This window comes from Borostomias antarcticus, assembly GCF_949987555.1.
Source record: "Borostomias antarcticus genome assembly, chromosome: 2".
Taxonomy (NCBI): Eukaryota; Metazoa; Chordata; class Actinopteri; order Stomiiformes; family Stomiidae; genus Borostomias; species Borostomias antarcticus.
In genome coordinates, this window is record NC_140235.1 from 1,263,863 (window position 1) to 1,278,862 (window position 15,000).

Genomic DNA, 15,000 nt, shown 5'->3' on the forward strand with positions numbered 1-15,000 from the left:
AAAGCTGGTCCATGATGCTCCTCCTACCTGGAATACTCTACAACACTCTCTAAAGCTGGTCCATGATGCTCCTTGTTCCTGGAATACTCTACAACACTCTCTAAAGCTGGTCCATGATGCTCCATGTTCCTGGAATACTCTACAACACTCTCTAAAGCTGGTCCATGATGCTCCTCCTACCTGGAATACTCTACAACACTCTCTAAAACTGGTCCATGATGCTCCTCCTACCTGGAATACTCTACAACACTCTCTAAAGCTGGTCCATGATGCTCCTTGTACCTGGAATACTCTACAACACTCTCTAAAGCTGGTCCATGATGCTCCTTGTACCTGGAATACTCTACAACACTCTCTAAAGCTGGTCCATGATGCTCCTCATACCTGGAATACTCTACAACACTCTCTAAAGCTGGTCCATGATGCTCCTCATACCTGGAATACTCTACAACACTCTCTAAAGCTGGTCCATGATGCTCCTTATACCTGGAATACTCTACAACACTCTCTAAAGCTGGTCCATGATGCTCCTTGGACCTGGAATACTCTACAACACTCTCTAAAGCTGGTCCATGATGCTCCTTGGACCTGGAATACTCTACAATACTCTCTAAAGCTGGTCCATGATGCTCCTTGGACCTGGAATACTCTACAACATTCTCTAAAGCTGGTCCATGATGCTCCTTGGACCTGGAATACTCTACAACACTCTCTAAAGCTGGTCCATGATGCTCCTCCTATCTGGAATACTCTACAACACTCTCTAAAGCTGGTCCATGATGCTCCTCCTACCTGGAATACTCTACAACACTCTCTAAAGCTGGTCCATGATGCTCCTTGGACCTGGAATACTCTACAACACTCTCTAAAGCTTGAGCTACTTCCTTAAGTTTCTTCAGTTTGGCTCTCTTGGCTCTTTGTACTTCGACCTGTAACAGTTTTTTAAATAATAATAATAATATTAATAATAATTATTATTATTTTTGTTGTTGTTATTATTATTGTATATTGTATTTGTTCTGTTATTTATGTATTTGTGTGGACTCGTCATAACTGTAAATTAAAGGAGTAGTAAAGGGAAAATGCATGTTTAGCCCTGTTTTAAGGTTACTTATGATCATATACAATGGTTCAGATCAAAACGTTGACAAAACTAACACTTTTGAGAAAGTCTGATAATTGCTCTACCACCGTTTTGGTCATACAATGGATGTGGGTGGGCACCTTGAAAAATCATTCAAAACATGTTAAACTCTCGATTTCAAAGACAAGAAAGTCACCGATATAACCTGAGACTCACTGAATACAGTTACCTCCAGCATGCGTGTATGATGTCCCAGGTTATTCATAAACTCAATCATAAAATTTAATTGTGTGATCTTGTTCCAATCTGCCCTCCTCTACACAACCATGACACCTAATTACAGGGAAAACACGAAGGATAAAAACCACCAGCTTCAGTCTCGTATAAAGAGGGCCGCAGATTGAAGGAATGAGCTTGACGATACATTTAAAATGTCACATTCAATCTCCACTTATATAAATAATGCAACTCTTATTAACATATGTTTAATTACCAACTTATGAAGAATCTTATTTATGAGTTGATCGGTGCACCAGTGCTATTTTTCTTTTCATTATTGTTTCCTTGTTTGTTATTATATCCATTAATCTGGGCCTGGGTCCCTAAGCTTAATCAAGGGCTCCTACAGGACTTGAAAAAGACAACAAATACGATTTCCCCCTTGAACGTCTGTGTGACTTAGCGTTCCATTCCTCTAGTAGTGAACGGCGCTCTTAAAAAAATTAAAAGTCCCCCAAAGATCTAAAAGCAGACTTTGTTCCTGTTTCTCTGACAGTGCAGGTAAAACCCCAGACTTTGAACCACAACACAGCGTCTTTCAATCATAACTGCCAAATATCCAGCCTCTCTCACTCTCCCCCTCTCTCTCTCCCTCTCTCCCCCTCTCTCTCTCTCTCTCTCTCCCTCTCCCTCCCCCCTCTCTCTCTCTCTCTCCCTCCCTCCATCTCTCTCTCCCTCTCTCTCTCTCCCCCTCTCTCTCTCCCCCTCTCTCTCTCCCTCTCTCTCTCCCTCTCTCTCTCCCCCTCTCTCTCTCTCTCCCTCTCTCTCCCCCCCCCCTCTCTCTCCTCCCCCCTCCCTCTCCCCCTCTCTCACTCTCTCTCTCTCTCTCTCCCCCCCCTCTCTCTCTCTTTTCCTCTCTCTCTCTCTCTCTCTGTTCTCTCATGGTCATGTAAGCTGTGATGGAGAGAGGCGGTCCACACCTCTGCTGCCTGCCAGGCCTGTGAATGGGTTCAGGCGCTGGGCGGATGACGTTAGGGAGAGATGAATGGGCCTGAACACACAGAACCGTACAGGTAATGAATGGACCTGAACACACAGAACCCTACAGGTAATGAATGGACCTGAACACACAGAACCCTACAGGTAATGAATGGACCTGAACACACAGAACCGTACAGGTAATGAATGGGCCTGAACACACAGAACCGTACAGGTAATGAATGGGCCTGAACACACACAGAACCATACAGGTAATGAATGGGCCTGAACACACAGAACCGTACAGGTAATGAATGGGCCTGAACACACAGAACCGTACAGGTAATGAATGGGCCTGAACACACAGAACCGTACAGGTAATGAATGGACCTGAACACACAGAACCGTACAGGTAATGACCACCTGACACAATGAAGAGAGTCACGTGACCTGGCCATTCATCAGCACTGGCAGGTCACACAAACACACACACACACACGCACGCACATGCGCACACACACACAACGCAGAATGGCGAGAGTTTATATGTGATTTATATTAGCAGTTGTTGTACCAAATGTTGTATTATATGATTTCTGAGGGAAAAGAATGATAATTATGTATATGATTATATGCAACACCATGTGCCTCTTCCCCTGTCGTAGCGCGTTGTGTTCCCTACCTTTCATTATCTGGGTTGGCTCAGAATCCTTTTCTACAAAAATTAATTTGAGAACACGTACCATTTTATTTATTCAGTTGAAAGAAAAAGTGTGAGAAACGTGAATTAATTCACTTTTAACTGCTGCCAACACATTATTGCTGCGCAGACATGCATATTAAAAGCCCCTGTGCATTAATTAGATTCAGATAAACAACACAGAGAAGTGCAATTTGAGCGCACAATAGACTTCCGACATTGTTGGCATGAAAAAATAATTAAAAAGCTGTGAGTTCTGTCAGTAACGTGCTGTAAAAATCTCTCATTAGCTCTCTGTTAACCTGCGGCATGTATGAGAGACAGGGTATGTCTTTTTTTAATGAGGCTGATATTGTTACAACACTAAAAACTAATATTTTCTTACGAAACGCTGTGAAATGTACCGGAGAAATGGACAGGGTGAGAGAGAACAGAGAACACAAAAAGTTGTGAGACAAAGAGAGAACAGCCGTGTTTTGTGTTACAGAACGCGTCTCCCAGCGGGCAGGAGAGACCAGCTCATAGGCTTGTTCATCACCCATGCAGAACGTACAGTGAGTAGAATGTACAGCTCTGTCACATGATATCGACCGGCCGATGTGTCGCCGCCACGTTTGACCTTGACGAATCCTGCCCTGTAGGCTTGGACCAAATACGCACTCCTGACATGTGAAACACGTGATTGATCAGCGAAACAGCCCCCCCTGAAGGGAAGGGGAAACTTCATTTGCAAGGCAATCTAAATCAAACTCACCCCAGAGTCTTTCATATATTGGAGCCTAGATCTGTTGGAAGATTCTCTTCATGGCTCCAGGTAAGCAGAGAGAGCGGATGGGGAGGGGGGGGGGTATCCTGCCCCCGCCTCCCTGGGCCCCAGCTCTCCTAAGTGGATATGTTAAATTTGTTGGCTCCCGGATATTTGATTTCTCTCTGAGCAGTTCTACCTGACTGACTAGAATAATAAGGGTGTCTAATTGTAGAGAAGCTCTTCACATGCTGATTATTTCTGTTCCGTTGAAAATGTGTGTGTGTGCGTGTGTGTTTGTGCGTGTGTGTGTGCATGCATGTTTATGTGTGTGTGTGTTTGGGTGTGTGCATGTTTGTGTGTGCGAGTTTGCGTGTGTGTGTGTGTGCATGCACGCATGTGTGTGTGCGTGCACATTCGTGCGTGTGTGTGCATGCGTGTGTGTGTGTGTGTGTGTGTGTGTGTTCGTGTGTATGCATGCGGGGGTTGTGCGTGAGGAAACACTGTCCAGTTTCCTGTGTCCGCCCAGCGATGCCCCAGCTGGGGCTAACGCCATCGGCCTGCCCTACGTGACTTTCTGGGAAGAGATCACAACGTGCACGAGCACTTTAACGTGCACACAGCGCAGTGAGCCGGTCAGCGCCGGTATTCTGCTAGCATCGGATCTCCCCGCCCAGCTGAGAGCAGCATTCCAGAACACGTTCTAAATTCACGGTGCTTAGCGTTACGACTCCTCTTAATCCGGAGAAAATCGATGCTTAATAACCTATGAAAATGTACAATTGCTGTTTTACCATCGCCTGAGGCCGCCGCCCACATCCTGGGGGCCGGGGGATTTAAATATGCCTGCATTAGCAGTAAAGAACCACGGGCCGAACCAACTACAGGAATATGGGGGGGGGGAGGGGGAACGAACCATGCGGAACGTCCATCTGATGGCTGAATGGAGGTGAAGGGGACTTGATCAGAGAGGGATGGAGGGGTGAAGGGTGGAGGGATGGAGGGATGGAGAGAGGGAGGGATGGAGGGATGGAGAGATGGAGGGATGGAGAGATGGAGGGATAGAGGGATGGAGGGACGGAGAGATGGAGGGATGGAGAGATGGAGAGATGGAGGGGTGGAGGGATGGAGGGATGGAGGGATGAGAGATGGAGGGATGGAGAGATGGAGGGACAGAGGGACGGAGAGATGGAGGGATGGAGGGATGGAGGGACGGAGAGATGGAGGGATGGAGGGATGGAGGGATGGAGGGATGAGAGATGGAGGGATGGAGGGATGGAGGGTGGAGGGATGGAGAGAGGGAGGGATGGAGGGATGGAGAGATGGAGAGATAGAGGGATAGAGAGATGGAGGGATGGAGAGATGGAGGGATAGAGGGATGGAGGGACGGAGAGATGGAGGGATGGAGAGATGGAGGGGTGGAGGGATGGAGGGATGGAGGGATGAGAGATGGAGGGATGGAGAGATGGAGGGACGGAGAGATGGAGGGATGGAGGGATGGAGGGACGGAGAGATGGAGAGATGGAGGGATGGAGGGATGGAGGGATGGAGGGATGAGAGATGGAGGGATGGAGGTATGGAGGGTGGAGGGATGGAGAGATGGAGGGATGGAGGGATGGAGAGATGGAGGGATGGAGAGATGGAGAGATGGAGGGATGGAGAGATGGAGAGATGGAGGGATGGAGAGATGGAGGGATGGAGAGATGGAGGGATGGAGGGATGGAGGGATGGAGAGATGGAGGGACAGAGGGACGGAGAGATGGAGGGATGGAGGGATGGAGAGATGGAGGGACAGAGGGACGGAGAGATGGAGAGATGGAGGGATGGAGAGATGGAGAGATGGAGGGATGGAGAGATGGAGGGATGGAGAGATGGAGGGATGGAGGGATGGAGGGATGGAGGGGTGGAGGGATGAGAGATAGAGGGATGAAGGGACAGAGGGATGGAGGGATGGAGGGATGGAGGGATGGAGGGATGGAGAGATGGAGAGATGGAGGGATGGAGGGTAGTTAAAGGACCGGAACGCACTAGAGAAGGAGAAGAGCCCAGATGGCGGTCGCTAAGAGGACGTGGGTGTGGCTTCATCTAGTGGGATTACTGTGCATTTCCAGCCTCGGCACGGTGCGTGCGTGAGTTCAGCTGCTGAAGTGCTTGCATCTTTAAATCTCGCCAATGTATGCGTGTGTGTGAGCGCGCGCGAGAGAGAGAGACCATCAAGATCTCCCTGCTTTTCTATGAGCCACGCGTCTCTCCTCTCGCTGCGCTAGCGAGATGGATGGATGCGAGCGTCCCCGTCTGACGGGGCCTCTAAGACCGGCTGGTGAATGGTGGAGCGAGCTGACCTGCTGGAGTGTAAACACCTTTGGATGAATGCTGGAGCTTAGTCGACCCGCGGATGAATGCTCCCTGGGCTTAGGAATCTCCATCATCCCTCTTCCACACACCCCAGCGCCTGCCTCCTCCACTAGCTCTCTCCGTCATCCGCCAAGACACGTACAATTATTATCAGCTAGCTCTCATAAATGCATAGTTTTCCTAGCCAGTGGGTTGATCGCTACCAGCCAGGATATTAAATCCATCAGCCCCCCCCGCCCCACATAAAAATAAAGTATTACCCCCCCCCCCACCCCCCAACCCCACCCCCATCCCCCTTACTCTCAGAAGCCTCTTTTCTGCTCTGTTTTCTTAATAACGCACATAACTTCTGGCTGGCGAGAGCACTTCTCTTCTGCGGTCTTGACAACTTCAGATAGCGCGCTGGAAAATCGATGCGCGGATCGGGGCGACTCAGAGTGGAGGGGGGGACGGGGGGGGGGGGGGTGGATGCGGAGAGAATGTGTTGTTGTTGTTGTTGATGTTGTTGAGACGAAGTCTGTGGCGAGAGAGACGGAGAGGCAGAGAGACAGGGGGATGTTTACGGCCGAGCGTTTGAATTCCCCGTGTTTGCTAGCGTGTCGTCTGTGAATGCTAGAGTCTAGGGTAATGGAATATCAGAGATAGGCCGCTGCTTTGACTTCACGCTTCAGAGAGACTGAGACAACGGTTATCAAGAACAAATCGTATTAACTTTCTTTCACAAGCCGGCAAACCAGCAAGGCAACTGTGCGTGACTCATTGTCTGGTGTGACCCTAACATGACCTCTCCTGAAGCTGGACCAGGGCCAAAACACACGTGGACTTACAGCAAGGCAACAATCAGCTGGTACTAGGGCTGGGTTTAAAAAAATCGATTCATCAATTCTGAATCGATTCTGAATCAAATGATTCAGAATCGATTCATGAATCCCAAAATCGATCTTTTATTTAATGAATGAATGAATAAATGAAGGAATGAATAGTTCGTTCATTCATTCAATGATTCATTTATTCATTCATTTTTGGAAATCAGTATCGATACCCAGCCCTAGTATTGATGTGTTGCGTAACTTGGCAGTCATGTAATTAAGGTTACAGCTAAAAAAAGTTTTAGTAACACTAACCAAATCGATATTGAATCGAATCGAATCGTGATAATCGATTCTGAACCTTGTGAATCGGAATCGAATCGATTCTTGAAATTCGACTCGATACGCAGCCCTAGCTGGTATCTGTAGTCATTCATGGACCGAACGTGGCCACAGCTCAATCACATCATGTCCATCCTCTACTAATAGTGTTGGTTAGATGGTTTGTAGCCCAGAAATAAACCAGACACTCTAGCCACTCGATCCACAACATGTGTATTGATCCGCAGGAATGAAGAGAGATCAATTAGAGTGTAATCTAAAGTTCACTTGACAGAACATATTATTGGTGTCAGCACTGCGCCATAGTGTCCCAAGATGTCCAGCAGATGGCGGCAGAGTGCACCGTACTTGGATTTTGTGGACTGATTTGGGCTTGGCTCACCCTAAGTGGGTTCACCTGTTTGGTTGCTGATTGCATGCACCTGTATTTAAGAGGTGTCTGTGTTTTGCCATGCATTCGAGCCTCATATGTTTCTAGGAGACTCCTGTACCTTTGTTACCCTTTGTGGGACCTTCTTTTGGATTAAAGCAAGTTTGTTTTTGGCTCCTATGCTCAGCGTCCTGTACTTAAACTCAGTACTCTTAAGTTAGCATCGTGACAGTAGGCTCGAATCATCAACATGAGTTTAACAGGCGCTGAAGGAGCGGACATCAGCCTATCCCAAGTGCTCGGAGCTTTGAAGACCCAAGGATCCTCAATCCAGCAGATCCAGACCTGGATAACACAGCAAATGCATCAACAGAACCCCCCAGGCGGCAAGACATTCCTTCAGAAACCGGAGCGGTATGATGGCATCCCAGAGACCTGTCAGGGATTTTTGACTCAATGTGACCTGTTTTTTGTTATGCAGCCAGATCAGTTCCCCTCAGAAAGAGCTAAGGTCGCTTTTATGATTTCTCTGCTCTCAGGTAAAGCTCTAGTGTGGGCTACTGCCCTGTGGGAGGCTAGTTCCCCACTTTGTGCTAATGCAGCAGAGTTCTCTAAAGCACTACGCCAGGTTTTCAACCATCCTGTGAGTGGCAGAGAAGCAGCACGCCGCATCAGCACGCTCCGCCAAGGGGCCAGAGCCGTTTCTGAGTATGCTATAGGATTCCGCACCTTGGCAGCTGAGAGTAAATGGAACAATGAAGCACTTTTGACCACTTTTTATAACGGCCTGTCTGAGGCGGTCAAAGATGATTTGGCTAGTCGGGAGTGGGGTGCCACTTTAGATGAGCTCATTACCACCTCTATCTGCCTCGATCAGCGCATACGCGAAAGGAGGCGTGAGCGCAGGCTCCCCAACTCCGCACAGCCCCAAGTGTGTTCGCCACAGAGCGCGTCAGCTCCCGCTGCTCAGCCCACTCAAGCGGAGGCTATGGAGATAGGCAGGTACCGCATCACACCTGCTGAAAGAGAGCGTCGCCGCAGAGAGAGATGCTGTCTTTACTGCGGTGAGGCTGGTCATTACAGAGACCGATGCCCCCAGCTGCAGGGAAACGAAAACGCTCATTAGGGGAAGGGGACAGCTTAGTGAGCAGTTTGGTCCGATCTCAGTCCCCCAACCCAGCTAAGCGCCTATCCCTGAGTGCTCAACTCACCTGGACCCCAGAGAACCCTGAGAACATCCCAATCACTGTGCTGATCGATTCCGGTTCAGAGGAGAATCTGATGAACTCTGCTCTGGTCACACGCCTCGGTCTACCGGTCATGGCTCTTCCCAATCCTGTGAGAATACAGGCACTCGACGGACGACCCCTAGGCTCCGGTAAGATCAACTACATGACTCGCCCCTTATCGCTACAGATTGGTTCACATAAAGAGACTATCTCTTTGGCTTTAGTCGAATCCCACCATGACATGGTAGTACTAGGGTTTCCCTGGCTCCAGAAGCACAACCCCCTAATCAATTGGTCCACTGGGGCAATTTTGTCATGGAGCTCAGAGTGTGTTTCAGCCAATCATTTTACACCTGTGATGGAGTGTTCCGCTGCCTGTTCATCTCCTGAGCTCACTTCAGTCCCTGCCGAGTATCATGACTTAGCTGAAGTGTTTAGTAAGACTAGAGCTACAGAACTACCCCCTCACAGATCTTATGACTGTGCCATTGACCTGTTGCCTAACACTATTCCCCCCCGGGGACGACTGTACCCTCTCTCCGTCCCAGAGACTCAGGCCATGGAGGATTACATTAGTGAGTCCCTTACCAATGGGCTTATTAAGCCCTCGACCTCACCCGTGTCAGCAGGATTCTTCTTTGTACCCAAGAAAGATGGTGGTCTACGACCATGCATAGACTACCGAGCACTGAACAACATCACAGTGAAAAACAAATATCCGTTGCCACTCATGTCTTCTGCTTTTGACCTCCTTGGAGGAGCTACAGTGTTCACCAAACTAGACCTGCGGAACGCTTACCATTTGGTCCGCATCAGAGAGAATGATGAGTGGAAGACTGCATTTAGCACCCCTAGTGGACATTATGAATACTATGTGATGCCGTTTGGTCTGACTAATGCACCCGCTGTGTTCCAAGCCTTTTTAAACGACGTGCTCAGAGACTTCCTCAACCGCAGTGTGTTTGTTTACCTCGATGATGTGCTCATCTTCTCCAAGTCCCTTACAGAACATCGTCAGCACGTCCGGCAGGTCCTACAGCGGTTACTGGACAATCAGCTGTTTGTCAAACTAGAGAAGTGTGAGTTCCATGTTACACGCACCTCCTTTTTGGGGTATGTCATCTCCCCTGACGGTGTGATCATGGACCAATCCAGGGTGCAAGCGGTACTGGACTGGCCGGTTCCTACCACTCTCAAACAGGTACAACGTTTTGTGGGATTTGCTAACTTCTATCGTCGTTTCATCCGAGGTTTCAGCTCCATTGTAGCACCCATCACAGCAGTGACCCGTGGAGCACCGACCAAACTCAGATGGACCCCAGAGGCACAAGCGGCATTCGAGCACCTCAAGGCTCAGTTCACGTCGGCTCCCCTGCTGAGGCATCCTGACCCTACCCTACCGTTTGTATTGGAGGTGGACGCGTCCGGTTCTGGAGTTGGAGCCGTGCTTTCCCAGAAGTCAGGTATGGACAATAAGACTCACCCGTGTGCCTTTTTCTCTCGCAAGCTCAGTGACGCTGAAAGGAACTACGACGCCGGTGACAGGGAGCTGTTGGCCATCCTACGGGCGCTTGAGGAATGGAGACACTGGCTAGAAGGAGCACGCCACCCATTCACTGTCATCACGGATCATAAAAACCTCCAGTACATCCGTGGAGCCAAACGCCTGAACCCCCGACAAGCCAGGTGGGCTCTGTTTTTCACCCGATTCAGGTTTATCATCACGTTTCGCCCCGGAACCAAGAACGCCAAGGCTGATGCCTTATCACGACAGTATGACATTGATGTTACTGACCCTGTCCCCGAGTGCATCATTCCCCCCAGCTGTGTGGTGGGACAGGTGACGCTTGCCCTGGAGGACGCCATCCGGCGTGCGCAAGAGGAGGATCCGGGTCCTGGTGGAGTACCCCTGGGCCATCTGTATGTCCCACTCAACGCCCGCTCTGATGTTCTACAGTGGGGGCATGACTCACCAGTGACGGGGCATCCGGGGACTGCCCGCACGGTAGAGCTAGTTAGCCGCCACTTTTGGTGGCCGCGCATGAGAAGCGACATTGAGGAATATGTCCACGCATGTACAGTCTGTGCTACACAGAAGTCAGGGAACCAAGCCCCGGCAGGCCTGCTTCACCCCCTGCCGGTCCCATATCGACCATGGTCCCACATTTCGATGGATTTCATCACAGGCCTACCACCTTCTGATGGCAACACTGTGATTTTTGTAATCGTGGACCGGTTCTCTAAAGCTGCCCACTTTGTCCCTTTACCTAAGCTGCCTTCAGCGAAGGAAACCGCCGATGTGGTGGTCCGGGAGGTGGTGCGTTACCATGGCATCCCAAGTGACATTGTCTCTGATAGAGGCCCCCAATTCATGTCCAAGTATTGGTGTGCATTTTGGTCCTTGTTTGAAACATCTGTCAGTCTTTCTTCAGGCTATCATCCCGAGAGTAATGGACAGACGGAACGTGTGAACCAGGAACTGGAGAAATACTTGCGCTGTATGGTCTCATCCAATCCGGGTGCCTGGAGTCGGAAGCTGGTGTGGGCTGAAATCGCCCACAACCAACTGAGTGGGTCATCCACCGGTATGTCCCCTTTTGAGGTTCAGTATGGATTTGTCCCACCGTTTTTTCCCTCTCAACAGTCCGAGTCTGCGGTCCCCTCTGCGGATGCTGCTGTGGCCAGGTGCCGCCAGGCCTGGAAAAAGGCCCGTGCTGCGCTTACGCGCACCACCGAACGCCATCGAATCCAGGCCAATCGCAGGAGACGGCCTACCCCGACGTTCCGCCCTGGACAGAAAGTGTGGCTCTCCACCAAGAACCTGCCTCTGCGCACAGCCACCAAGTTCACTCCCCGGTTCATCGGCCCGTTTCCTGTGGAGAGGAGGGTTAACCCGGTGGCTTACAAACTCAAACTTCCTAGGACTCTCCGGGTGAGACCGGTGTTCCATGTCTCCTTATTGAAACCTCTATTCTCCTCACCCTTGTCCAGGCCTGCCCCGCTGCCGCCCCCTCCGCGGGTCGTCGCTGGTGGCCCGGTCTACACCGTCCGGAGGCTGCTGGATTCCCGGCGGTGGGGGCGGGGCCTCCAGTACCTGATAGACTGGGAGGGCTACGGCCCGGAGGAGCGCTCATGGGTGCCCTCCCGGCACGTCCTGGATCCTGGCCTCATCCGCGCCTTTCACCGCGCCCACCCTCTCAAACCTGGCCCACCTGGAGGTGGTCGTCGGGAGGGGGGCACTGTCAGCACTGCGCCATAGTGTCCCAAGATGTCCAGCAGATGGCGGCAGAGTGCACCGTACTTGGATTTTGTGGACTGATTTGGGCTTGGCTCACCCTAAGTGGGTTCACCTGTTTGGTTGCTGATTGCATGCACCTGTATTTAAGAGGTGTCTGTGTTTTGCCATGCATTCGAGCCTCATATGTTTCTAGGAGACTCCTGTACCTTTGTTACCCTTTGTGGGACCTTCTTTTGGATTAAAGCAAGTTTGTTTTTGGCTCCTATGCTCAGCGTCCTGTACTTAAACTCAGTACTCTTAAGTTAGCATCGTGACAATTGGGTTGAAATCTAACTACAGTATCAAAGGTCAAAGTGCAGTTTGCTTTTTCCTGTGCAGTCTTTTAATACAAAACTAAATCATTATGACAATTTAGCACTTGCTGAAAAGTGCTTTATAAATAAAGTACTTTATAAATAAAAATGAATTATTATTATTACTAGTATTACTATTATTATTATTATTATTGTTGTTGTTATTATCATTATTATTATTGTTATTATTTTATTATTTACAATTGATAGTAATATTGTTATAGCTTAGTAGATGTGTGTGGAGAAAGTGAATGTAAATGGAGAATGAGATCCCTCTCCAGGGCTGAGGTGACCGTGACATTTGTCGGTCAGATATGCAGAAAGCTAACATAGATAACCTCTATACAGTCAGGGCAAATGCTAATTCTGGAGGAGACCCACCATCATATTTATGAATGATTTATAACCTAGGGTGTTATCTGAGAGCAATGTAGGTGTTCCGTTTTAATAACATAGGAACTATTTGCCTTTAGTTAACGAGTTCCAATCAATCACTCACTGGTCAATCACTTATCACTAATCACAATATCAAGGTTATTGGTGTGCAAACCACTTCCTTCCTGAGACCCTGTGTTTCACATCGTAAGCTACGGTACGTACGGTAACACACAAACACACACATACACACATGACGTAAAAAAAGATTTGATAGAATCCTGCACATCTAATATTGGAATCTAAAAACGTTCTGTCTGCTAAAATATTAGACACAGCTGAAATATGACCGTACAACGTTCGCCACCTACGGGTTTGGCTGAGAGGGAGCGACGTCTCCTCTCCAGATGTTGCCTTAAAATCCCTCCCACGGAACGGGCTGCTGCTTGAAGACAGTTCCCCCCCCCAGAGGCCCTCCAGCCTACCTCATACATGTAAATTAAATGCAAATAAAATACGCTTAGCTGAATTGCCGTGCTAAACATATTCCAAACGTGCATGTTCTCCTGTTTTCAAAGTTCAGTGAGTCACCGTGGGCCTCTGAGGTACTTTGTAGTATTACTAATGAACAGGACAACATGATGTGGTGTTGTAGTGATGACTGCGGTACCTGTGATGGCTCCTGGAGGCACAGTCACGGCCAGAGGGACGGCTGGCTGTTGTTGGTGTGTGTGTGTGTGTGTGTGTGTGTGTGTGTGTGTGTGTGTGTGTGTGTGTGAACCTGCGTGTACTGTCTGCAAGTGTGTATTCCTGTGTACAGTATGTCTGTGTCTGTGTGTGTGTGTGTGTGTGTCTGTGTGTGTGTGTGTCTGTGTGTCTGTCTGTGAGTGTGTGTGTGTGTGTGTGTGTGTGTGTGTCTGAGTGTGTGTGTGTGTGTGTCTGTCTGTGTGTGTGTGTGTGTGTCTGTGTGCGTGTATGTGTGTGTGTGTGCGTGTCTGTGTGTGTGTGTCTATTTGTGTGTGTGTCTGTGTGTGTGTGTGTCTATTTGTGTGTGTGTATGTGTGTGTGTGTGTGTCTGTGTGTGTGTGTCTGTGTGTGTGTGTGTGTGTGTCTGTCTGTGTGTGTGTGTGTGTGTGTGTGTCTGTCTATCTGTGTGTGTGTGTGTGTGTGTGTGCGTGTGTGTGTGTGTGCGTGTGTCTCTGTGTGTGTCTGTCTGTGTGTGTATGTGTGTGTGTGTGTGTGTGTGTGTGCGTGCGTGCGTGTGTGTGTGCGTGTGTCTGTCTGTCTGTGTGTGTGTGTGTGTGTGTGTGTGTGTGTGTGCGCATGTGTGTGTGTGTGCGTGTGTCTCTGTGTGTGTGTGTGTGTGTGTCTGTGTGTGTGTGTGTGTGTGTGTGTGTGATGGGGGGGTGTTTTCATTTGCAGTGTTCCTAACACCAGCCCACAGATGCATCTCCATCCTTCCATCTCCTCTCTGATTAGATCACTTGACAGCCTAAACAGATTCCCTCCGCCAGCAACAAAGCAATAAGCGCCTCGCGGTCCGGGGCTGTAGTTAACTCCTCCCTCCGATGGACTCCCTCACTCTCTTTATGTGTGTGTGTGTTTGTGTGTGTGCATGTTTGTGTGTGTGCATTTCTCGCATTCGCTTCACAACCTGTTTAAGCCACTAGCGTTCAGTGGACAAATTGATGCTTTCCAAATAATCCTTGTTATATAACCTCAATCACATTCTAATGGCACTCTCGCCAATTTCTTACAATCGAATACTATTTCCGCCCCCCCATGTCACACACGCACGCACACACATGCACACACACGCACACGCAAGCACACACACACACACACACACACACACACACACACACACACACACACACACATAAAAAGGAAAACAAAACACTGACAGTATATTGATGTTCTCCAAAGTACCCCTAATTGGTTGTTTTCTCCCCATGACCAATCAGAGCAGTCGATAGAGGAGCAGGGGTCTCAGGAGCGACCTGAGCCTTTACCTCTCATCTCTCCTCTCCTCTCCTCTCCTCTTCTCTCTCTCCATTCTGTTTATTCTCTCCTCTCTGGAATTCTCTCATCTACTTCCATCTCCCATCTACCCTCTCCTCTCCCCTCCTCTCCTCCCCCCTCCCCTCCCCTCCCCTCCCCTCCCCTCCCCTCCCCTCCCCTCCCCTCCCCTCCCCTCCCCTCC

The 15,000-nt window shown here is 49.4% G+C and overlaps 1 protein-coding gene across 1 annotated transcript in view; it reads right to left on the bottom strand.

Annotated features, from left to right (window-relative positions):
- Positions 1-15,000, bottom strand: part of LOC311328808 (uncharacterized protein) — a 75,474-nt gene that overhangs the window by 17,837 nt on the left and 42,637 nt on the right. The gene's annotated exons all lie outside the window — the stretch shown is intronic.